Here is a 26940-nt window from a genome sequence, read left to right on the forward strand (position 1 = left end):
TGACCAGCGGCCTGCCTTCTCCAGACTCCAGTCTGGTTTGGGGTTTTTGTTTCTTTCTCTTCCCCTCCCACCCCCACACACTGACATGGTATGGGCAGCGTCCTCCTCAGTGCTCTCACATCAAACCCACACTCCCTTCAGACAGTCTCCATGGCCAGAGCATCACAGACTATGCCAGGAGCTACAGCTTAACTAACAGGTATTAGGCACCTGATGATTCCAGTAAGTGGCCAAGGAATGTCCTCCTAAAACCTATCTTTATACCAAAGACACCTCCTGAGACACATTCTATATCATAGCTGCATTTTTATGTGAATACTAATCTTAGATCTTTATTGGTCTGGACACTCTATGAAGATTTATTTTTTTTTATTTATTTATTTATTTATTTATTTATTTATTTATTTATGATATGTAAGTACACTGTAGCTGTCTTCAGACACTCCAGAAGAGGGTGTCAGATCTTGTTACAGATGGTTGTAAGCCACAATGTGATTGCTGGAACCTTCAGAAGGACAGCTGGTGCTCTTAACCGCAGAGCCATCTCTTCAGCCCATCTTGAATCTCTATAAAAACAGAACCAAGAGAAATAATATATATATCATAAAAAGGGATTCGTTAAACTGACTTACTGGATACGGGTTGTTTCCAGCTGTGGCCATCTGCATCACTTCATGCTCAGATCATCAGGAGGCTCCTGGATGCCTCAGTCGTGGCGCTGAAGGCCTGGAGGATTCCTGGAGAGCAGCTGAGTTTTAGTCCACATTAAAAGATTGAAAGAGCTGGGTTCTGATGTCAGCAAAAGAGCACCATAGCAGCAGCAACACAGTGGATGCACTCACGAGCCAGGAATGAAGACAGTCAGGCAAAAGCTTCAGCTTCTCCATCAGGCCTTCTTATATCTGAGATGTCACTGGAAACGCGCCTTCCAGTCAATCCTCCCTGGAAATACAATCATGGTCCCCACCCACGGGTGCTATGTGTGTTTGTCTTTTAGTTGACTTCAGATCCAATCGACTTGGCAACATCACATCCCTGGGAGGCAATCGAGTGGAAGAGTGGAGGTGTGTTTGATATAGAGGTCCAGGTCTCGGTCCCTAGTTGCAGAATAAAGGCAGTCAGTGTATGTTCTTATCTATCTATAACTGGGCAGTCTGGCTTCTTAGGAGGTAGGCTTGAGGCTTTGTACTTTATGATTGCTAAAGGACATTTTTGGTTATTTACCTCCGAAGTGTCCACTAAGCTGGTCCAGAGAGATATGAGTAATCTCCCCATCATCCACACCGTGGTTACCAGGGAAGCAAATACCCATTGGGTCTTGGCTATATGACAAACACAGAACTAGGTACCGATCACTAAACATGATATGGCAGGTTCCCCGACTCCCTTTCCTGAATGCTTGCACAGTCTGTATGAAAACTACACCTTAATAAAACTACATTTACTCCTACAAATTCCAGTGATGTGCTCAAGCCAACTGAACTTATCCTTAAGAAGTAACATTAAACATCTTTTCCCAAATCCAAGGAATATACAGTATAAACACTGGCAGACATTACCATACTGGCTGGTTTTGTATGTCAACTTGACACAAGCTGGAGTTATCACAAAGAAAGGAGTCTCCCTCGAAGAAATGCCTTCATGAGATCCAGCTGTAAGGCATTTTCTCAATTAGTGATCAAGCAGGGAGGGCCCATGTGGGTGGTGCCATCCCTGGGCTGGCAGTCCTGGGTTCTATAAGAAAGCAAGCTGAGCAAGCCAGGGGAAGCAAGCCAGTAAGCAGCACCCTCCATGGCCTCTGTATCAGCTCCTGCCTCCAAGCTCCTGCCCTTTGTGAGTTCCTATCCTGACTTCCTTTGGTGATGAACAGCAATGTGGAAGTGTAAGATAAATAAACCTTTTCCTCTCCAACTTGTTTCTTGGTTATGATGTTTTGTGCAAGAATAGAAACCCTGACTAAGACAAACATGAATCAGGGTTTTGTTTGAGTGATTACAATTTTGTTGTCTCTTTCTCTTCTTTCCTTCCATCCTTTCTCCTTCCTTCCCTCCATCTTTCCTTCTTGCCCTTCATCTTTCTTCTTTATTCTCTTCCCTAGTATCCCAGATGGCAGGTGGGGACAAAGGGACCAGTGAGGCTCCCTGGCCAGCTAGTCTTGCAGAATCAGAAAGTTCTAGGTTCAGTGAGAGAGCTTGACTGAAAAAAAATAATGTGGAGAGCAACCAAGGAAGACACAGATGTCAACCTCTGGCCTTCACACGAGCATGCACCTTCACACACATTGACACACTTGTCACACACATTGACGTGAACACTTACACGTGTGTATGCCACACACTGAAAATGTGATACAATGACCACTGTACACCTACTCGGGTAGCTAAAGTCAAGGGTTGTGGCAGTAGAAACACAAACCAGAGTGTAAACCAACAAGAACCAGCCACTCACAGAGGGTGATATACAAAACACCACAACCACCTCAACACATAGCTCATCTTACCTTAAGAAATTAAGCTCTGGGCAATGGTGGCACACGCCTTTAATGCCAGCATTTGGGAGGCAGAGGCAGGTGGATCTCTGAGTTCGAGGCCAGCCTGGTCTACAGAGTGAGCTCCAGGACAGCCAGGGCTACACAGAGAAACCCTATCTTGGAGGGGGGGGGGGAGAGAGAGAGAGAGAGAGAGAGAGAGAGAGAGAGAGATTGATTAAGCACATTCTCCACATAGCTTATTCTAAGCCCAGTTCTTTGGAGTTTATTCAAATGAGTTGAAAGCATATGTCCACCTAAAATCCTACTATACCCAGATTCTTGCAGTGCCTTTACTCATCACTGTCAAGATGCGGACGCAGCCAGGATGTTCTTCTGTGGGTGAGCGTGAGTAAGATGCAGAGTGTGCACAGAATTGGAAAGGGTTTGGCACTAAAAAGGGGTGTGCTTCCAAACTATGAGAAGATACAGGGAGAGCCCAGATGAATGTTGCTAAGTAGTGAAAAAAAAAAGCGGATCTAAAAGGGAAACACACTGTGCAATTCCACTAAGATTGAGTTTTGGAAAAGGAACACTTGGATGACAGTAAGCCCCATGCTGTCGGGAGCCAGGAGAAGCAAGGGTAGACAGACACAGCATCGAGGACATTGAGGGCAGTGACAGCGTTGTAACGTCACCATGTAGGATGCTACATTGGTAGGGGCGTGCCATAATGCTATTGTTTAAGCTATAGACTGTCCAACAGCAAGAAGCATCCTGTCAGAAAGGGTGGAGTCCACGCGAGAACATGTCCATGTGCATTTATTGATTACAATAAACACAGCCATGCAATTTAGGGTGTGTGTAAAGGGAGAGCCTTCACGTGCCCAAGGGCAGATGTGATTTGAAAGCTTTGCTTCTTGTGTAGTTATCTCCTCTGAGTTAAAATGGTCTTGAGCCGGACATTACAGATGGTTGTGATGTATGGGTACTGGGAATTGAACTCAGGAACTCTGGAAGAGAGTCAGTGCTCTTAACCTGAGCCATCTCTCTAGCCCTTTGCTCCTGATTCCTAAATAAGAGAATTTGATTGGCCAAGAGCATGGCTCAAGGGTTGAAGATAAAATAACAGAATCACTGTGACTAGGTCAAAGTGTGACTAGGTCTAGCAGTGTGACCACCGGGGCTCAGTGGACTACCGTAAGAAAATAGACTCACATGTTTCAAAAGACACCTACTAGGCATGTCCAACTTGCAGCCCAGGGGCAGCCTGTGCCCCAAGATAGTTATAAATGGGGCTCAGTACAAACCAGTTACTCAGCTTACTTAAAACATTATGAGATTTCTGCGTGAGTGCGTGTGTGTGTGTGTGTGTGTGTGTGTGTGTGTGTGTGTGTGTATTTGGGTGCACAAGCTTATGTTAAAGAGAAGAAGGGGGGCGATTACATGGTGACTGAGCAGGCAGTTTGTAGATGCCAACGGTCTCCAGAAGGCAGAGGCTCAGTGAACCGCTGCTGGAGCTGGGGCTTGGCACTTCGCCGCAGGAGGTGTAAGACAGGAAATGGTGCATCTCCATAGCCGGCTTGCTGGCTGGCATATTTGAGTCAAATCACTTAAGCTCCAACTCCAGCTTCCTCGACCGTAAAGGAAAGAGTTGTGCTACATCACGAAAATGTCTTTCTTCCAGTAGTAATTACTGGGAAAACACAGTGCTTTCCTAGTTACTATACCGTGTAGAAAACTAGGCAGAGCCCAAGGGCGCCTATGGCGGATCCGGGAGGTGGTATGAACCCTACACTCAGAGGCGACAAGGATCTGGAGCAAAGGGTGTTTTCAGGACCCCAGAGGAAGCACACATGCAGGAAGGACTGTGCTTCAGGGTATCGGTTCTTCTTGCTCTTCAGAGTTCTTGAACAAGCTGGGTTTACTTCAACAGCTATTTGCATAGTTCTAGAAATAATGGCAGTAACTGAAGAGCTTTTCCTCACTTCCACACCTCTCTTCCCTGCCTTCTTTTTGTATAGAACCCCGTGATGCCCAGGTGCCCAGCATCTCTCCTGCATTAAAAGAGCTTGAGAGTCGAAATTCTGTGTTTATTTGTGACGCTATTACTATTGTTGTTGTTGTTGTTGTTTAATTATTATTATTTATTATTATTATTGTTATTATTATTATTATATTATAGGCAAAGTGTTATGTAGCCCAGGCTGGCCTTGAACTCACTATGTAACTGAAGATGACCTTAAATTTTTGATTCCCTTGCCGTTACCTCCTGGTCCCTTGGACTGCAGACATGTGCTACCACGCCTTGTTTATGCAGGTCCAGGGCTTGAACTGAGGACTTCACTCATAACAGGCATGAATTCTGTCTAGTGAGCTGCATTACCGGCCCCAAATGCCACTTCTAACAAGTCCCTGCTTTCAGTCTCTAACACCTCCACACTTCCAGTCAGTGGAGAACGAGACCGTGAGACAAATTTATACTTCAGCAGGAACTCAAGTCACCCGGGTCACCTCCCTTAGGGAAGTAGCATTTAACCACACCTTGAAAAGCAGTTGTGGTGTGCTTACCCAGGTGGGAAAACATATTCTCACTCATCCACTCCTTACATCTTCTCCTTACTGAGAAGGGCCTTCCCTGGTGGCATCACACACAGAAGATCTACCCTGAGAGGGTGAGGGGGCCAGAGATGTAACCCAAAGTATGCCTTGGGGCATATGGAGAATGTTAAACTAAAGGCAATTGGAGCTTTTTCCAAAAACTAGAAAGTAAGAATTTCCCCCTTCAAAAAGCATTTTTAATGCTAGAATTACAATGGAAATTTCCACCTTCAAAGACATTATCTCTTCAGTAGAAGAGGTGCAACCTGAGATAACGTCACCTTCTGCAGAGATGGCAGCCATTCTTCGACACATATCGACTCCTGTACTCATCAGAATGGTTTTCTCTCCCCCACAAACCCCCCCAATAGCCCACACCCCATTGTTTCCTCTGATTAGCCTATGATGGTTTATAGACCTCATTTTGAACCATTTTTAAATGAATTCCTTTGTATACATAACTTTTGCCCCTCTTGTTAATTTGTCAGTTTGATCCTGACCCCCAAACTTTGAACCTAGGAAGGTACAGAGGCAAGGGTTATCCTGGCTGACGACAGCTCCTGATGCCAGTGTGTCCCTTGCAGAGAGAAGGCAGGGTAGCTTAGAAAACATCCGAAGCCATTCTGGGTGGAATAGCACAGATCCAAGAGATGTGTTTCCCTCCATCTCTGAAGGGGTAGCCCGAATAAGAGGGCCCTAGGACACCCATCTGCCTATGTTCAGGCTCCTGATTAGTCAAGGGTGACCTGACCACAACTGTGAATTGGAGGAATATTTCCCCAAGCTCCTGAGATAGTGGTAACCATTTGTCTTTAGCACTAATGCAGCAAAAGCCTACAACAGGTTTAAACACCGAAGTCAGAATTTCCCAAGAAAATCCAGCCAGCGGGTGTGCACCAGGCTCCAAAGCAGAGTCATGGGTGAGTGCGCAGGCCACCTGCTCTGGGCAAAGCACACCTCAGCAGAAGGAAGAGACAGGCTTAGCCTCTTTTACCTTAATGATTAGCAACATAAAGGAGACTTGCTCGTGCCCAGATTCTGGAGAGGTGAGAGGTCAGGGGTGAGAGGTCAAGAGTGGGAGGTCAGGGGTGAGAGGTCAGGGGTGAGAGGTAGAGTGGATATCAGGCAGGAAGCCTCTCTGACAGCACACACAAGATTAGCATATCCATGCCAATCAACTATAGGCCTTTCTCGAGCTGTTTCTGCTATTTTAGCAAAGTATTGCATGAGGTAAAGAAATACAGCACAAAGAAATGGGAGTCTGTGGCAGTTAAGCTGTGATTTATGAAAGTTCAGATAGATTCATTATTTTACCACAAAAAGTGGGATTATTTTTTATTCTTTTTTCTGTTCTGCATGCCTGCGTGCATGCATGCATGCATATGTGTGTGTGTGTGTGTGTGTGTGTGTGTGTGTGTGTGTGTGTATGTAGGGGGGAGGGAGAGAGAGGGGGGAGTGTGTGTCCAGGTGTCCAGGCACATGTATGTGGCACACATGCAGAGATCAGAGGACAACTTTCAGGACCCAGATCTCTCTTCCCTCCTTGTCGAAGCCATCTCTCTCATTTCTGCCATGCTGTGTGCGCCTGACTTGCTGGCCTGGAACCTTGCCAAACAGGCTAAACTGTTAAATGGCCAGCAAGCTTCCAGGGGACAGCCTGTCTCTACCTTCCCTCCCACCATTTCTAGGAGTATAAGTGCTGGATTTTTATATGGGCTCTGGGGATTAGACTCGGGTCCCTCATATTTACAAGGCGAGCACTTTACCTGCTAAGGCATTTCCCAACCCCCACTGACACTTCTATATCCTCCCTCTGTTATACTGAAGCCAAACTGGAAAATGAAACCACTATGACTGTCATTTATGAAGAAAGGCAGTGCAGGATTTTTAATCAGTCAACCTCTACCCAGAATGCCTTTCATAAGTGCCAGCAGGATTGCTCGGTAGAGGAAGACTAGCCAAGCCTGACGGTCGATATTCAGAACCCCACACTGCCACTGTAGGAGAGAGCTGCCCCCTGCAGCTGTTCTCTGACCTCCATACCTGCCCCGGGCTATAAGCACCACACGTTCACACAGACATTAGCTAAGTGTAATTACAAGTGTTTACAGGCCTGGCACCGGAACTCAAGCAAGGACGCCATTGCTATCGTGAGAGCGCTGCGCTGTTGGCTCCAGTCTTCCATCTCCTTTGCTAACTGCCTCTTTGATCATTCAGCCAATCGCTGATGCCAATCATGGCAGTTAAGGGAGCCTGCACAGATTCCATTCTACCTGGGTGGGCCTTGATGGGTAAGTAAGTTTCCACCCAGAAGATGAAGAAAGCAATAACCCAGGTGGAGAAATGTGGCAGGACAGGGTCACAGAAGTATGAACACACGTGATGTGTTCAGAATCGGTAACATGTCAACTGGGACGGGGACACAGGGCTGGTAGGGCACTGGGGGAAGAAATGCCAGAAAAGCACACTGGTCCCACATTGCTCCAGGCCTTGAAAATCATGCTAGGACAGTTGGACCAACCCTTCCGTGTCACCAAGGCCTTGATGCTCTCATACAAACCCTAGGTTAAGTCCAGCCCCTGAACGGAAGGGAGGGAGAATCAGTCCCAGAGCCTGTGCTAAGAGGTGACAAAATTCTGACAAATAGAGACATAAATAAGTAAGTAGCTGGGCAGTGGTGGCGCATGTCTTTACTCTGAGCACTCTGGGAGGCAGAGGCAGGCATATTTCTGAGTTCGAGGCCAGCCTGGTCTACAGAGTGAGTCCCAGGACAGCCAGGGCTATACAGAGAAACCCTGTCTCAAAAAACAAACAAACAAACAACAAAAAAACAACAACAACAAAAAAGTAAGTAAATAAATAAATAAATGGAAATGTAAAAAATATAACGGGCATTTTGCAAGTAAAATTGACAGGTGTAAACACAAAGTTTTGTTTGCTTTGAGGAACAGGAAACTCCAGCGCCTTCTCCCAGGCATCTGTCATTTGTAACAGGGACTAGCTGGCTGGCACTTAGTGTACAGACTTTTACTTTGAGCAGAAAGTGAGAGCAGGGTTTCGTGGGAAATCCCAGCCCCTTCTAGTTCCAGGTGAACTGATAGCAGGCCTGAGAGCTGTGGAAAGCCCAGACCCTTCCAGAGTCCGCAGCATGGCCAGAGTTGGGACATTGTCTCTGTTGTCGTTTTATTTAGCACGTTTTCATGCCAATAGAATAAACCGTGTAACCAAAAACCAGAACTCAAAAATCCTTTCCTAATGGGACTAGACACTTTGTACCTATGCCAACTGCCCGTGCACCTACCAAGACCATTAAATTGATGTCAGTTAAACTGCACTGGGGAAAGGGGCCAAGATAAGCTTTAATTTTTCCAATTACAGAAACATCCTCTGAGATGTTTCCAGCAAAATTTGAGCCTTAAGCTCCTTCAGCAGTACTTACCTAAGCACAAATCTAGAGAGGTCACTCCAGGTCACAGCCTTTCACATCTGTGTTACCTGATAGCAGCGGTGCCCACTATCATTTTGGAAACTATGATCGTGTGGGTCTTGTCTGTGCTGTGCTTAGACCATGGCTAGAAAACTGATCCATAAATAATTATGAATGTTCTAGTTTCACTTCTGTTGTTGCGATCATCTATCCTGGGGTGGGGGAGGGGAACAGGGAAGGTAACATAAGAAAGAAAAAGGTTTATTTCAACTTGCAGTTCCGGGTTGCGAGAAAGTCAAAGCTGGAACTTCAAGAAGCTAATGATATCACAATCACAGTCAAGAGAAGGGAGAAATGAAGGCACACTTGTCTGTCTGTGCTCATCTTAAAAGTGGAGACACAGCCGGGCAGTGGTGGCACACGCCTTTAATCCCAGCACTTGGGAGGCAGAGGCAGGAGGATTTCTGAGTTCAAGGTCAGCCTGGTCTACAGAGTGAGTTCCAGGATAGCCAGGGCTACACAGAGAAACCCTGTCTCGAAAAACAAACAAAACAAAACAAAAGTGGAGACACTTTTAAGCAGTTCATGGCCCACTACCTAGGTAATGGTGCTGCCCATAGTGGGCATAATTTCCCTACATCAATTAATTTAAAAGACAATCCTTCACAGATGTGCCCACAGGCCAGCTCTGTGTAGAGAGCCTCTCACTGAGACTTTCTCTCCATAATTCAAGGTTGTGTCAACTGAAATTGAAAAGTAATACCCTAAGTAAAAATAAATGCCATGTGACAGAAAGAGGCTACAAGAGCTAAAATGTAACAGTTGATGTGTGTGAAAGTATGCCCCCACACTTCAGGTTCTCTGTGTCCTTTCATTCATTTCTTGTTTTTCTGTTTCTACTGTCTGCCCTACCCAATACTGATTTCCTACTGTAGCCTTTGGGTCTTGTCTGAGACTCTTCTGTTCGTTCCTCCCAGTCTGAGGCTGGCTGTCCCTGAGGTGTCAGGCATGCGTGTAAGATAAATCCGCTCAAGCCTGCTCGGGAAGACAAAGCCAGTCTGAGTGAAGGCCGGCTTAGCCTTGATCGGAACTGACCCTTCTGCTCCCGGGTGTTGACGTCCTATAAGTGGCTAGAAGGAACGTTCCCCAGGAAACCCGAGAGCAGATAGAAAGTCAGCAACACCAGGTCTCTCTTGCGCATCTGGACTTTGATTTGCAGCAGAGTGTTGATCTATTTGCCCTGGAGGCAATTCGATCTGGTTTCCTCTGGACGATGATGTCAGGGGCCTTCCTGAAAACTCCCTCTGGAAATACCTCAGTTCCCATCTCATGAGAGGATCCAGGAACTAAAATAAGAGATACTCCATTAAGTTCTAGTTCAGAACAAACAGTCTTCTAAAATTCGGCTTCAATTCCAGGTTCTAGATAAATGTAAATATGATTTTCCCCTGAGACCAGGCCCTTAGACCTTCTGACTTTGGTGTTCTGTAATCTACATTCACTGGAAACAATAAAAGTAAATGTATTGTTTATCTTACTCATTGCTATGGCAAAATACCTAATTAAAAACACTTCAGGAAAGGGAGGATGGATAATAGCTTGTAGCTTGAGGGTACAATTTGTCGTGGTGGGGACAGCATGAGTCCTAGAACGCTTGGCAGCTTGTCACAAGAGCCCACAGTCAGGAAACAGAGATGAATATAGATGCCCTTTGTCTTATTCTTCTGGGACCCCCATCTGTAGTACACCCCACACTCAGTATGAGTCTTCTCTCTTTAGTTAAACCTTTCTAGAAACACACACACACACACACCAAAGTTGTTTCCACGATGACTCCAGGTTCAATCAAGTTGACAATGAAGATTAATCAACACAATCAATTAAGAAAAGAATAAGTTGCCAGGCGTGGTGGCGCACACCTGTAATCCCAGCACTTGGGAGGCAGAGGCAGGCGGATTTCTGAGTTCGACGCCAGCCTGGTCTACAGAGTGAGTTCCAGGACAGCCAGGGCCACACAGAGAAACCCTGTCTCAAAAAACCAAACCTTGATGAGGGAGTTAGTCATAGCCTCACTTAGAGATAGAGAATGTAAGAGAGAGAGGTGAAGCCACTTCGTGAAAGTCACACTGCTTAAAAAGATACATAGTGGAATTAGAATTCCACTCAACGTGAAGCAAGAGTCTTTGTAAGTCTATTATATGACAGTGCAGATCTCAGTACCAGCAAATGCCACTGCTGTTGCTGAAATAAAAGACTCTGACCAGCCAGGCAGTAAAGGCGCACACCTTTAATCCCAGCACTTGGGAGGCAGAGGCAGATGGATTTCTGAGTTCAGGGCCAGCCTGGTCTACAGAATGAGACAGTCAGGGCTATACAGAGACCCTGTCTCAAAAAAAAAAAAAAAAAAAAAATCCACCAGCCAATCTGATGGAAGCAGTTCCTAACTGAGGTTCCCTTTTTGCAGATGTGTTGACAGTAAACAAACTAACCAGGATAAGTAGTAAGTCCTCTCCATCCTTCAGATGCAGGACTTTTCCTGTACCCCAGTCTTGTCTTCCCAACCTATCTTAGTCTTAACAACCAGCATGTGTGCTTGTTCATATGTGTGCAATCATGTGCTAGCATGTGCATGTAGAAGCCAGACGTCAGGAGCAGGTGTCTTCCTCAATCAGTCTTCACCGTATTTTTTGAGACAAGGTCTCGTATTGAACCCGGAGCGCCAGTTGGGCTGACTGGCCAGTGAGCCCCAGGGCTCTCATCTCTCTGCCTCCCTAGCCCTGGGGCGACCCAAGTGCCTGGCTTTTCACTGGAGATTGAACTCATATTCTCCTGCTTGCAGGGCAAACACTTCACTGCCTGAGCCCAGTCCCATTTCCAGATTTAATTATCACATGTATTCAATGTTATCTCTCAAGAGTAAGGATGAAAATGGAACAGAGGGCAAAGAAGAGAGTAGACGGCAGACATATTGTCACCCCTGGGTGTTGTTTCCCCCAGTCCACCTGTCTCGGACAACCCTGGGATTTACATGCTCATACTACTGTTTTCCAGGAAAACCAGGAGTCCAGTGCCCACGTCTTACCGTGTTTGCTTGTTTATAGATCTCTTTACTATAAGCTCAGTGACTGAAATGGTATCTCATGAATCTGTAGGTCTCCTATACTCAAAATATCATCTAGAAAACTTGAATGAATAAGTGAATGAATGAGTGAGTAGGTGAATGAATGGATGAGTGAGTAAATGAATAAGTGAGAGTCAGTAAGTGAATGAATGAGTGAGTGAATGAGTGAGTGAGTGAGTGAATGAATGAATGAGTGAATGAATGAGTGAGTGAGTGAATGAGTGAGTGAATGAGTGAGTGAGTGAGTGAATGAATGAGTGAGTGAATGAGTGAGTGAATGAATAAGTGAGTGAATGAGTGAGTAAGTGAATGAATGAGTGAGTAAGTGAATGAATGGATGAGTGAGTGAATGAGTGAGTGAGTAGGTGAATGAATGGATGAGTGAATGAATGAGTGAGTGAATAGACAAGTGAATGAATGAGTAAGTGAATGAATGGACGAGTGAATGAATGAGTGAGTGAATGAATGAGTGAGTGAATGAATAAGTGAATGAATGAGTGAGTGAATGAATGAGTGAGTGAGTGAATGAATAGACAAGTGAATGAATGAGTGAGTGAGTGAATGAATGGATGAGTGAGTGAATGAGTGAGTGAGTGAATGAGTGAGTGAGTGAATGAGTGAGTGAGTGAATGAGTGAGTGAGTGAATGGGTGGTCAGATCCCCTGGGCCATTTTGCTGTTCCTCGGTTGTCCTTAATGGTGTCCATGCGAGGTAAACTACACGACTTGGCTTGGCTTGTCCGTTCCTAACTCCAGTCTGTTCCTGCCTTTTCTCCACGGATGTCTCATTTCTCACACAGGCATCGCTGCCTGTGATTTCAGCTTCTCCAGCCTTCTTCCCACTCCACCCAGGGCCGTGAGCCATCTGTCTCCTCAGCCCTGAGCGTTCAGCTGGCAAGCATGAAGACTTGATTTCAAATGCCCAGCATCCACGATTAAAAACAGACAAACAAACAAAAAACCATTGTTTTGTATGAAACTGTCAAAAAGGCCAAAGATTCAAGACTTCTTTTTTTCTACAAAGTCGCTATTTATTTTATTTCATGTATGTTATTTTATTTTAGTTCACTTTGGCCTGTTTGATGCATGTGTGAAACAACATCCAATGATAAACCAGAATTTTACTTTGCTGAGTCATTCTAACAAAAGCATCAAATAAAAATAAAACATGTGTAACCCCAGAACTGTGGGAAATAGAGGATTGTCAAGACTTGTATTCACTGACCTAACTCCAGGTTCATTAACATCTTATCTCAGAGAATGTGGTAGAGAATGACAGAGCAGGCCACCCATGTCACAGGCACCAGCCCACACGCCTGTGTATAACATATATGTAAAACATATACACCGAAATGCACATAAATATACAAAGAAAGAAAAGAAAAAGACAGACAGAGAAACAGACAGAGAAACAGACTACTCTGGTTTCTTCCTGTACAACAGAGCTGTCTACTTAACAGGCACCATTGTCTGTACTCCCACACTACATAGCCTATGTTTTTTGTTTGTTTGTTTGGCTGGTTTCCTTTTTCCCATAAGTTCATCATCTCTCCCCAATACCTGGTCTACACTCTGCCCTCTGTGGGTCTTAGAAATTGGAATCAAGTGACAGCCAGACGATTAGAAACACCTGGACTTTAGCCGTGCCATCATATAAAGGTCTTCTGTGTGTTTGGTCTGGCTGGACAGTCCTTCCATCCAGTGACGTCGGGCTTTACAGCATCCATGAACCTGTTGATGATTCTGAACTAGATGTCCTGCTGCATCCTCCCCTTGAATGAACCTATGAGACAGGTCTGTGGAGCTGAGTAGACCAGCGGAGAGACCGGCAGAGAAAATGTTTCCTGAAGTATGAACCTAGGCCTGCTCATACTTTTGACATCATGCCTGGACAAAGAAACTGGAGAATAAGAGCTCAGTCAGATGAGAATCCTCTCTGGGAAAAACTGACCATTAAGTGGGGAAGAAATTCCCCAGATGGAGTAGAAAGTTTAGTGATTTCCAGGCAGGCAAACAAGGTATTGTCTGTCTAAGATCAAGGAGGAGCTCTGTATGGCAGAGGGTTGACAGCATCTTAGAAGGCATGAGATACTACAGAAGATGACCACTTGAAAGGCATGGGACACTACGGGAGATGACCACTTGGAAGGCATGGGACACTACAGGAGATGACCACTTGGAAGGCATGGGACACTACGGGAGATGACCACTTGGAAGGCATGGGACACTACAGGAGATGACCACTTGGAAGACATGGGACACTATGGGTGATGACCACTTGGAAGGCATGGGACATTATGGGAGATGACCACTTGGAAGGCATGGGACACTATGGGAGATGACCACTTGGAAGGCATGGGACACTATGGGTGATGACCACTTGGAAGGCATGGGACACTATGGGAGATGGCCACTTGGAAGGCATGGGACACTATGGGAGATGACCACTTGGAAGGCATGGGACACTATGGGAGATGACCACTTGGAAGGTATGGGACACTATGGGTGATGACCACTTGGAAGGCATGGGACACTATGGGTGATGACCACTTGGAAGGCATGGGACACTATGGGAGATGGCCACTTGGAAGGCATGGGGCACTATGGGAGATGACCACTTGGAAGGCATGGGACACTATGGGAGATGACCACTTGGAAGGCATGGGACACTATGGGTGATGACCACTTGGAAGGCATGGGACACTATGGGTGATGACCACTTGGAAGGCATGGGACACTATGAGTGATGACCACTTGGAAGGCATGGGACACTATGGGAGATGACCACTTGGAAGGCATGGGACACTACGGGTGATGACCACTTGGAAGGCATGGGACACTATGGGAGATGACCACTTGGAAGGCATGGGACACTATGGGTGATGACCACTTGGAAGGCATGGGACACTATGGGAGATGACCACTTGGAAGGCATGGGACACTATGGGTGATGACCACTTGGAAGGCATGGGACACTATGGGTGATGACCACTTGGAAGGCATGGGACACTATGGGAGATGGCCACTTGGAAGGCATGGGGCACTACAGAAGATGACCACTTGGAAGGCATGGGACACTATGGGAGATGACCACTTGGAAGGCATGGGACACTACAGAAGATGACCACTTAGAAGGCATGGGACACTATGGGTGATGACCACTTGGAAGGCATGGGACACTATGGGTGATGACCACTTGGAAGGCATGGGACACTATGGGAGATGGCCACTTGGAAGGCATGGGGCACTATGGGAGATGACCACTTGGAAGGCATGGGACACTATGGGAGATGACCACTTGGAAGGCATGGGACACTACGAGTGATGACCACTTGGAAGGCATGGGACACTATGGGAGATGACCACTTGGAAGGCATGGGACACTACGGGTGATGACCACTTGGAAGGCATGGGACACTATGGGAGATGACCACTTGGAAGGCATGGGACACTATGGGTGATGACCACTTGGAAGGCATGGGACACTATGGGAGATGACCACTTGGAAGGCATGGGACACTATGGGTGATGACCACTTGGAAGGCATGGGACACTATGGGTGATGACCACTTGGAAGGCATGGGACACTATGGGTGATGACCACTTGGAAGGCATGGGACACTACAGAAGATGACCACTTAGAAGGCATGGGACACTATGGGTGATGACCACTTGGAAGGCATGGGACACTATGGGTGATGTTCTTCTACCAACCAGACAACTCAGGGATGAGTGAGACGGAAAACACACCTGAGAAGTCACAGGAACCCCACAGCACAGGCGAGGGTCACTGGGGTGAACTTGTACTCCATAGGGACAGGGTCTTGGGGCACACCAGATACAAAAGCAACCTTCCTACTGTTGTTCCGGCTCCCTCTCTCCTTGAAGCACCCCATCAATGGCTGCATGTTGGTCATTCTAACTGCCCAGTGCCTCGCAAATCCTGCTCCTTCCTATGATCCCACTCTCTCCTTCGTGAAGAATCATTTTTCAGGATAATTGCACTGCCCCAGTTGACCCTCCAAACTTCGCTTCCTGTCTCTTCCAGCTCTCTTCAGTTAGGCTACTCCAAACATAAAAAAAAAAGTGTGTGTGTGTGTGTGTATGTGTGTGTGTGTGTGTGTGTGTGTGTGTGTGTGTGAGTAAGTGTGTGTGTTCTGCATGGGCTCCTGAGAAGGCCAAACAAGGGCATCAAACTCTTTGAATCTGGAGTTGTGGGTACTTGTGAGCCACCTAATGTGAAGTGTGGTAACTGAACTCAGGTTCTCTAGAAGAGCATCAACAAGAGCTCTTACCCACTGACCCATCTCTCCAGCCCTACACTTTTTTATTTGCCCCCTAAATATAAATCTCAAAAGTAAAAATTTGCACTCAGCTCTAAATAAGTTTTAAACTATTTTGAAATGGCCCCCAGAACCAAAAGTAACATAAACTTTAGAAAATACATAGAAGGTCACATACCCAGAAGAATGAGAGAGGTCAGCAGACAGATTCAGGACCGCTTTCTAATCAATTGTTTTAGTGACCCCACCTGAAGCCTGCAAAGTTCCTGGAGGAATTGTGAACTGGTTACACCACCGTGTTTTATTTAGACCACTCTAGACCACTTATCTCTTAAAAGAAGTCTTAATTCCCCAAAGACTAGGAATGAACGTATGGGGAAATGATGAATTAAAGAATCTGTCCCGATAGTTACCATTGACCATCTCAATTTTTCTGTCTTATCTTGTCTTGTCTTGTCTTTTCTTTTCTTCTTTTCTTTTTTCTGAGATAGGGTTTCTCTGTACACAACCCTGGCAGTCCTGGAACTCACTCTAGAGACCCAAGTACTGGGATTAAAGGCATGCGCCACCACTGCCCAGCTTGGTTTTCCATTTCTCATTCAGCTTTGGGAGTAAAACACCGATCTGGATGATCACATGATCAGCAGGTGCCACTTAGAAGGTGACTTTTTAAATCAACATTGATATCAGAAGTACAGAATCAAAGAGCAGAGGGGTTTGTCCTTGCGGCAGGGATCCTGCTGCACAGCCTACCTATGACTGTTGAATGGCAGCATTGGTGTTGACCTTTTAAAATTCTTGCAGATGAAAAGCAAGTCTCTGCAGCTACCTGATGGAAAACCAAACCTGTTACTTTGATACTTTGTTACTTTGCTGCTTTGTTACCTTGCTGCTTTGATGCTTTGTTGCTTTGTTACTGTGTTACTTTGTCCTTCTACCTAGACTAATATTGAAAGTCAACTTCTAAGATTGCTGAAGGGACAAGCCTTTGGGTATTTCCTGGGGCTTGTCTGGTCGGGTGTTCTAGATTAAGTTATTTGAACTGGGAAGAACCACTCTAAATATAAGCAGCGTTGTTTTATGAGCCAGACTGCATAAAATAGAGAAAGCTAGCTGAGAACATTCACCACTCTCTGCCTCCTAACTATAAGCAATATGAGCAGTTATCTGATGTTCATGCACCCTGCCTTTCTGCCATGCACTGTGAGTCAGAACAAATTCTTCCTCTCTTCTCATGCTTTGGACATAGCAATGACGACAAAAGTACAAAAACAAAACACGGAAAATCCACTCTCAGCAGGACTCTGTGGCATAGGCCTTTAATCCCAGATACTCAGCAGGTTAAGGCAGAGGGATGTCCAATTCAAAGTCTACATGAGCTCCAGAGTCAGTTCAAGGCCAATCCGGGAAATTTAGTGAGACCTGCCTCAGTTTGTTTTCTAAAGAGTTGGGACTCTACCTCAGTGGTAGACTTCTTGCTTGCTTAACAGCCCCAGTACCCAAAACAACTACAACAACAGAGCCTTCACCCGGTGTGGTAGTTCATGCCTACCCATCCCACAGAAAGCTTACAAATTCAAAAACCTGCTTGGAGCTATCAAGTGAGATTTGACGCTCTCACTGAAATAAATAAATAAATGAATTTGAAAAGAAATAAAAGGAAAAAGGTTACCCTCAAGGCTAGTTGTGAAATAAGTCCAGCAAATTGGCTTAAGACTCCTGACTGCTTTTTCTGTTTTTCCATCAAAGAAAATTAGCTTTAGAAATAGCATTCCATGTGGCTAGAGATTTAAAAAAAAAAAAAAAAAATGTCCTGCGAATGCTTTGAATTCTTTGTCACTCCTGAGTAAGGTTCATTAGGGAAGTGAGTCCAGAGGGAGCTCACTGCTTAAAGGGCAAAATGGAGTGGATCCCTCAATACCCCTAACACACACACACACATACACAGTCTCTCTCTCTCTCTCTCTCTCTCTCTCTCTCTCTCTCTCTCTCTCTCTCTCTCTCTCTCTCTCTCTCTGCAGGGACCTCTTGGAATTAATTGGTCATGGGGTGTTTTTTGTAGTTGGTGGTAACAGCGGTTTTTGGGTTTTGCTTTGTTTTTGTTTCGTTTCTGTTTGCTTCCTGAGTCAGGCACTGAAACCGCTTATTTGCATACAGCTCTCAGAGCAGGGTGAGCTGGGGACACAGGCTCTGTCTGCCTTGGCAGAAGCAGGAAGTCACTACAAAAAGCCATGCCTCTCTACCCTTCGTGGGTTTTATTTCTTTTATATGTTATTTTTCAAGAAAACCCAAGTTGACTTTTTGAACAGTACACAAATGCTTAGAAGTGGGTAAAAGAAAAACCAGAGACCCTGCCCCCTTTTCTCTTATTTAGAAATTCTGAATCATCAGATTGGAAAGGAGTTAGAGGCCAGTTGCCCAGGGCAGGTGGGGAGAGGATGGTTGGGAGGATTAACAGAGAGAGGCCCGTGGTCCTCCAGCATTTTCCCCACCAGAGTCTCTGCAGCCACCAAAAAACCAAACCCCAGTTACTTTGTTACTTGTTACTTTGTCCTTCTACCTAGAGCAGCTGGACATTCCGTAGTCATTCCTGTGCTAGGTGTAGTCTGAGCCTATACTGATGCCTCCTCCTGTAGAAGCAATGTGATCCTTTCTCACTGGTATTCAGAGGGGATTCCAATGGCTCTGAGTATTTCCTGTGTTCCTCTAGATTTGAATCTCTTTCTCAGATAACTGCCTCAGGCCAGCTAGGTATACTGCAGCTTGCTGTCTTCCTGAGATCCCACGTAAGTTAAGTCCAGACAGAAGGGATGGGGAACTTCACTCTGCAAGTAGCAGAGAGACACCAGAAGAGTGGCTTCTGGCCAAGATTTGTGTCACCTGTGCCAAATGAAATTTTAAAAGGCTTCGAAAGTAGCACATGTCCTTAACAAGGTATGTTTACAGGCTGCCTTATTCCAAGAAATGAAACCTACTAGGAAATTACAACAGCCATAAAGTATGTGTCAACATTCAGATGCACAGAGAGACTTCACCTGTCTGAGACCCTTTCGTCACTTTTAAGACCTTCCTGGATTTTTCTTTCCCACACCCAGGTGTGCAATGGACCTTGAACACTGGTAAGCTGTCTCTTCCCAGCATGTAGAGAACTCTAACAGGTTAGATAATGATTTCACAGATTCCCAGTTCTTCCCAGTCAGGTGACCATAGATTTGTGGTTCCTCTAAATATCCACACCTGGCAATGTAATTATCTTTCCTAATTCCATTATTTCTCCTATACCAAACTGCTTGCCTGGTTTAAGAGGAAATATTTATTACCTGATGGACTCTATCTAATCTCACCATCTCTCCATTAGCTAAAAAAAAAAAAAAAAAATCTCATCCCAAATGTCAGTTGGACAGAGCAAACATAGTATGACATGGCATATGATTTGAAGCTGTATCTCTGCAGAATTAAAATAACTAGACATTATGAAGTGGAGGGGCTGATTCGAAGGTTGGTATCAAGACACTGCTTCCATTGAAGAGCCTAGAGTGCCTGCTTAGCTTAGTAGCTACAATGGCTCATGGTGTGTACATGCGGGTGTGTGTTTGTGTGTGTGTGTGTGTGTAGTGTAGTGTTTTCACGCCTGCTGTTGTGGCTTCCCAGTCTTGATGGTCTGAATTCTCAGTGAGCCTAAGTGAGCTAACCCTTCCTCAAGTTGCTCTGTCTAACCTTATGTCACAGCAGTGAGAACAGTAACTAACACTGTTACTGTTAACACAGTAACTAACTAACACAGGAAAAGAATAAATTTGTAATTCTGCTGTCTGGAGGACTCTTCTAGAAGACACTGCTTCCCTGGCCTTTTGTCTCTGTAGCTGTAAGATCTAGAAAAGATGTGATTTGTTAGGAATGTGTACTGGAACAGTTATAAGCCTCTAGCAAAGTTTCTCACGACCATGGAGATTTACACTGTGCTTTTTTTTTTCCTGGACTTTTAAAGCAAATTTTTGAGACCAGGGTAAATCACAACAGGTTCTACCCAAAGTCCTTTACATTGAAGACTATCAAATGAATGCTTTCATAAGATCTACTTTCTGTCTGGGCAATTGAGATTCATTAGCTAGGATGGATTCTGAATTTGTCACAGGACGTAGAAGCCATTACGAAGCCAGCCTAGTGAAGCAGTTTGGTATATAGGTTGCCTTGAAACCATGTAGACACATTCAAATCTTGTTCTTCGTTTATCTCTGGGACTTGATGCAAATTTTCTAACTTATTTTAATCTTCTTTCTCTTCCTCCCCCTCCCCCTCCTTCTTTTGTAATGTGTGAGTGTTTTGCCCTACACATATATGTCTATACCACCTTTGTGCCTACAGAGTTCAGAATAGTGTGTCAGATACCCTGAAACTGGAGTTACAAACAGTTGTGAGCCACCACGTGATTGCTGGTAACTGAACCCAGCTCCTCTAAAAGAGCGGCCAGTGCTCTCAACTGCTGAGACATCTCCCCAATCCCTTCTTCTCATTTCTTGATTCACGGAAAGGCATAAGCAATGTTTGCAGGGATGTTATGAAAATTACCTATTTAAATCAGAGCATCTAAAAATGGATAAATAAAAGCAAGTAGCAAAAAAAAAAAAAAAAAAAAAAGATCCCTCATTTAGTCACGTGTCCATAAACTAATGTAATGGTTCCTATAAACTATCCACATCCAACAACATAATTAACTTTTCTAATTTCATTTTCTCCCATACCAAACCACTTACTTATTTTTAAAAGGACAGTAGTTAGGGAGGGAAATAGGAGAAGGGGCTGGAGAGCTAGAAGAAAAAGATTGGCACATGAGATAGAAAGACAGACAGAGAGATAGACAGACAAATGATAGATGATGGTTGGATGGATGGATAGATAGATAGATAGATAGATTTCTCTTTCCATACATCTTGGACCATTTGTCAACATCATAGAGTATACTTACACAGATCTAAATTCTATATTACAATCACCCAGTGTAGCCCTCTCAATGAAATTAGACATAAAAATATTAAGTATACGAGGTTGCTACCATGTAATATGACTCACTCTTACAGGAAACTTGTGTAAGTACAGTCTACTGACTAAAGTACAGCGAAAGCTGGGGATAATCCAGCTCTTATGTGGTGAAGACACAAAAGCCAGCCTGGACTACACAGCAATGAGGAGTCACTAGGAGAAACCACACCAGAAGGACAGGAAGGGGAGGAAGAGGGGATGCAAGGAGAAGGAGAAAGAGGATAAACACACAAACCATTATGACTATTGATCTTTATTTTCAACCTGAATCTAGAATCAACTAAGCTACCGTCCTCTAGGTGGTCCTGTGAGGTAGGCCTTTTAGGAAGGAGTTAATTGAGGGAAGAGGACCCTTCCAAAGAGTAGGCTTCTTGCTGAGCAGTGGTGGCACATGCCTTTAATCCCAGCACTTGGGAGGCAGAGGCAGGCAGATTTCTGAGTTTGAGGCCAGCCTGGTCTACAGAGTGGGTTCCAGGACAGCCAGGGCTACACAGAGAAACCCTGTCTCAAAAAACAAAACAAACAAAACAAACAAAGAGTAGGCTGCTCCTTCCTACAGTAGCTGAGCTATAAGGAAGGATCAGAAGCAAGGAGTCTCGCCCACTTGCACGCCTTCTCTTCTTGATTATGACTGCGTCTATTCTGATGATGATGATGCAGCCCTTTGCCGAGAGTCTCGCTTCTCCAGCCTTCCAATGTGGCCCAAAGACCGGAGAGTTTCCAGGAATCTTCCAGGCCTTTACCACCAGTATGGCTCTGGTGAGTGTCAGGCTCTATCGACTCAAGGCTCTCCAGCATGCAGATGGGCGTTGTTTGACTTTCTGACACATGTCAGTTTTAAGCCAATCTAGTAAGTCCTATGTATTATATATGCATGTGTATGTTTGTGCGTGTATTATGCACATATATTCATATATATTATGTAGCACACACATCTACTGGTTCTGCTTCTCTAGAGAATTCTAATCGATAATACAATCATTTATTATTAAGTGTTGGTGCGATACATAAGTGCACATGTTGTAAAGCACAGCAAGTGTGTCACACCAGCATCACCATGGATGCTACGTTCTTCTATGATGTTACACTGATGCTACATGGTAGGCCTTTTGCAGTCCATATGATGGAAGCACCAATTTGTTCATGCAGTCTATCGCTGACTGAAATATCATGATGTAACTATATCTGCAGGTAGGTATTGGCATAGAGAAATAAATACATGAATGAAGGACCCAATGATTGGACAGATTAGAAGGATAAGAAAATGGGTGGTTACCTGATAGATGATACTATATACTTAAATAAATCCACAGAAACTTAGTCAGATATTCTAGGAACAAATGTGGGTTTATTTCATAGAAAGCCTTCTATGGAGTGAGTTATCTAATTGTCCAAATGGTCAAATAACCAGATCTCGCAGAGATGGCTAAGCGGTTAAGAGCATTTGCTGCTCTTTCAGGGGAGCGGGGTTCTGCTCCCAGTGTCCTGCACTGGGCAGCCAAGGACCACCTATAATTCCAGATCTCCTATGGCTACCCACCCACCTACCCACATGTAACACACACACACACACACACACACCTTTTAACATATTTTAATTATACCAACTTTCAGAATCTTGGACTATAAATCCCTATGGATCACCAGACCTAACATGATGATCTTTATTTTACCCAAGAACCCATTCATCATTCTTTTCATATTGTTCTTCACCATATCTTGTCCTCTCCATAATCCAGGAAGCGTCAAGGAAATAATATTTAGAGGAGCCGGTAAATTTTAATCCTCTATTTGCTGCCCAGCGTCACCATGTCAGTCACCCCCTTGATCCACTATTGAATAATGATGAGTAATATTTGTGCAACTTGTTGAGGCAGTGGTAAAGATAAATTAGGTAATATTTTGGAGAAGGCTCTGAGCTCCTTCCTATGAAAGATGCTTGTTTTATGAAGTTACTGTTACCTGCTCACCTTTAGCTCATCACCATGGCTTGTTCAACACGGGGCTCTCCTACCCCCTCCCAGTGTTTTTCATGTAACCAAATTCTACCTGCTTCTGCTCTGACCAGTGAAGAGTCACCACATGTGGGGACGGGGCAGTGAATAATTTGGGGCAAATCGGTTGATCCTTTATCAGTTTTACAGAGTCATGTGGTGAAGGTTATAGAAAGAATTTTGAAGAATGAACTAAACAAATTAGATAACATTTAGACCTCCAAATTTACAACCTCCCAATCATGTTTAAAACCATGGCTAGATTGGCCCAGTCAGTAAAGTGTTTAGGTCTGAGCTGTATCCTCCAAACCCTCATAAGAATGTCAAATGTGATGTCACATTCTTGTGATCCCAGTGCTGGAGAGGCGGAGCCAGAGGCTCCTTGGAGTTCCCTGGCCAGCCAGTCTAGTCTAATTAGGAAACTTCAAGCCTATGGAAAATTCAATCTCAAAGAAATTAGATGGCCTTCCTAAGGGTAACACCTGATATTGCCCTTTGACCTCCGCACTTATACGTATATGTGCACGGGCACCTATCCACATACATTAAATAAATAACTGACTATGTGACAGAGAGATAGCTCAGTCAGTACATGTCTCAACAGACTCCAGATCTTCGGTTTTATGCCAACAGAGATCATAGTAACCCTATCCTGGTCCAAGACCGTGGGTGGTGAATTCTTTCCAACCCAAATGCCAATTTTTAGGAGTGTTTGGTAAGCATCTAGGAAGATCTTACAGGTTCAGAAAAACCTTGGCTATTTATTCTCAAAGCAATTTCTCAATTCTTTCCATGTCTGGACCAAGTGGAGCATGTCCAGGAAATGAAAGCTGAGTATAACCTCCAAAGGAAGGAGGGAGGGAGGGAAGGGAAGGAGGGAGGGAGGGAGAGAGAGAGAGAGAGAGAGAGATTAAAGCTGGGAAGAGGAGGGGGAGGAAGAGGTGACAGAGGGAGGGGGAGAAAAAAAGTGCATCAAATCTGATATGTGTGTATATACATATATGTATATATGTGTATGTCCTTTATGTGGATATATACATGTCCTTTGTGTGTGTGTGTGTGTGTGTGTGTGTGTGTGTGTGTGTGTGTGTAGTAGTAGTAGTAGTAGCTGATACCTTTTTACCAGCTTATGCTCATAGTTCCTCTTTCTTTTTGTATTGCTTGGAAGTCTTGTACATGCCTAAAATGTGTTTTTAGCAAGGGCACCTCCCAGCCCCTCTGCCCCATTTCCTCCCCGATTCCCACCACGAGGCTCTCCCAAATTATAGAGCAATTCCTCTAATGACCAAGCAGACAAAGATTCTCCAACAAAATACTTGTAAACTGAATTCAGGAATACATCAAAAAGATTATCTGCCTTGATCAAGTTCACATCATCTAGAGATACAGGGATGGTTCAATAGACGTAAATCAGTGACTGTAACCCACACTTAGACTCGTGGATAGAGACCACATGGTCGCCACATGAGGTGCAAAGGGGACCTTGACCAAAATCAGTAATCCATTCATGATAAAACTTCAGGAGAGCCTAAGAATACAAATCTCAAAATAATAAAGGCAGTACAGCAAGGCCACAGCCAACATCATTCTAAGAAAGGAGAAAACATCAAAAATTTTCCACTAAAATCCTGAACAAAAAAATATGCCTACTCTTTCTGCCACCCCTGTTTAATATAATGACTGGAAGACTTAAGCTAAAGCAATAGAACAGGTGAAGTTAATAAAGGGGATACAGATAGGAAAGGAAGAAATCAAAGTATTGTTATTTGCAGGTGGTATGACTGTATACATAAAAGGCTCCAAGGACTTCACCAGAAAAACCCTATAGCTAATAAACACACAAACCAGTAAAGTAGAATACCAAATTTAACCACAAAAAAACCCCAGTAGCCTTCCTATATAACAACAACAAACATACAGAGAAAGAAATCAAATAAGCAATTCCATTCGTATTACCCTAAGTTAAAAAAAAAAAAAAACTTGGAATAAATCTAAGCAAAGAAGTGAAACATTTGTACAATGAAAATTAGAGCACAGCCAGAAGGAAACTGAAGATAGCAGAAGATGGACGCACTCCCTGCGCTCATCTTTCTCAAAGGGAGTTTAGCTCGTTCTTTTAGTTGCTGCGGTAAAGTCTTCAGTCAGACAGATGACCAAAGCATGGAGATTACTCTACAAAAACAAGTGGAGTGAACATAAAAAGCCGTCCTGGTTTAAGGTGTGCTGCAGGCCTAGCTGCTGTCTCTACTCCTGGACATCACAATTACTTGATTTTGTTTTCTTCTTTCTTCTAGTCAGCTCCCTCATGTAAAGACCAGAGAAGGTGAATTGTGTAAGACCTGATGTGAACTCAGGGGTAAGATCTTCCTGTGCCCCCAATCACTGACCCTCTTCAGGGTCCACGTGACTTCCAGGACGTCGTCAATGCCCGCCCTGTGCTCTTGGTCTCCAGAAGATATTTATATTTAGACATCAGAAGACGTTTATATTTAGTCACCAACATCACTCAAGTGCCCACAAACTTTGGTTAAGAAGGAAAAACAAGTTAATTTGCTGGAACGGACGACTGACCTGCAGATCTGGTGTGGGCTTGTCTCGTTTCGTGGGCTATATTTTTGTTGTTGTTTCTCTTCACTGGTGTACACCCTCTGCTTGAGCAATCTCACGTGTTCTCATGGCTTCCGTATCGCCATCTGTCCTCTCATATCCCCTCCCTGGACTGTCCTTCTAAACTCCAGGCTTGTGGTTACAGCTTCCCGTTTGACATCTGTCCCCAAATCTGTCACCGTCGTCTCAAAGGCGCTGTGTCTCAGCTTGAATATTTGAACTCTGCTGCTCGGTTCTCTCAACGCCCAGAATGTGACCCTGTAATTAGTGGCAATTTCATTTTCATTTTGTGTTTATACAACGTCTAACAGATTCCCAAGCTGGCCTCTAACAGAATGACCTTGAACTCCAGATTCTCCCAGTGCAGCCGCCTTCCTACCACTAAGATTACAGGTATGCACTTCCACACCCAGGATATATGGTGCTATGGTGTCAAACCCTGGGCCTCTCTCACACTGAGCAAGCATGCTACCATCTGGGCTCTGACGCAGTCCAATCATTGATAGCTATTTTAGAAACTGACTTTAATCATGGCCTTGGGGATTCTACCCTGCCTTGGTAATTGAGTTCCCGGATGAAAGAATCACAGCCTTTATATTTACAAAAAGCCCCAAACAGCACAATAGCTGGGCAGCTGCCTACCCTCCATGCTGTTAGAATCTACTTTCCTATCGATAACCCCGAGTTATTACTTACAATTTACCATGTGCCTTCTGAGCTGCTTTAACTCCAATTGGGCAGCCCTCAGGGCCACGCCTTCTTGACCCTTAACCTTGGCTGCTTCCTTGAGCCTCCTGTACATTCTTCTTCTCCTGGTCCTCCTCTGACCCTAAGCCTTTAAAACCTAAACCCTGGGCCGGGTGGTGGTGGCACACATCTGTAATCCCAGCACTTGGGAGGCAGAGGCAGGCGGATTTCTGAGTTACAGGCCAGCCTGGTCTACAGAGTGAGTTCCAGGACAGCCAGGGCTACACAGAGAAACCCTGTCTCAAAAAACAAAACAAAACAAAACAAAACAAACAACAAAAAAAAAACCCTAAACCCCACCTATGTCTCTTCTGCCCAACTGTTAGCTGCCAGCATCTTTATTTAACACTTAGAAATAACTCGGGGCAGGGTCACTCAGTGTCTTATGTGCATGTGCGGACTCTCTCCTTATCTCTGAGGCAACCAGTCTTGGGGGCCCCAAATTATCATTAGAATGCAAGCAGCATTAGGCCAACCCACTACCGGTAACTTCATTCTCTCCTTGCTCACAGAGCCCAGTGTCCCTTTATCTTTCTTGTCTCCTCTTCTAGTTCGTCATCAAGCCACCTCAGCAAGAATGGAAGACCTTTTGCTGCTTCTCATGACTGTGCCTTCACCCTAAGCCAACCCTGTTTCTTCCTAAGGCTATGAGAA

At 44.7% G+C, this 26940-nt stretch overlaps 2 long non-coding RNA genes across 2 annotated transcripts; one reads left to right on the top strand and one right to left on the bottom strand.

The window, feature by feature from the left end:
* Positions 1 to 420: 420 nt before the first annotated feature.
* Positions 421 to 25578, bottom strand: LOC127665163 (uncharacterized). Its single transcript, XR_007973327.1, has 3 exons — positions 25504 to 25578; positions 843 to 1097; positions 421 to 737 (listed from the first exon to the last, which is right to left on the bottom strand). It is a non-coding gene; the product is annotated as an uncharacterized LOC127665163 (long non-coding RNA).
* LOC127665164 (uncharacterized) lies at positions 18926 to 26940 on the top strand. Its single transcript, XR_007973328.1, has 3 exons — positions 18926 to 19017; positions 25227 to 25932; positions 26838 to 26940. It is a non-coding gene; the product is annotated as an uncharacterized LOC127665164 (long non-coding RNA).

Source organism: Apodemus sylvaticus, chromosome 14, assembly GCF_947179515.1.
Source record: "Apodemus sylvaticus chromosome 14, mApoSyl1.1, whole genome shotgun sequence".
NCBI classification, from domain to species: Eukaryota; Metazoa; Chordata; class Mammalia; order Rodentia; family Muridae; genus Apodemus; species Apodemus sylvaticus.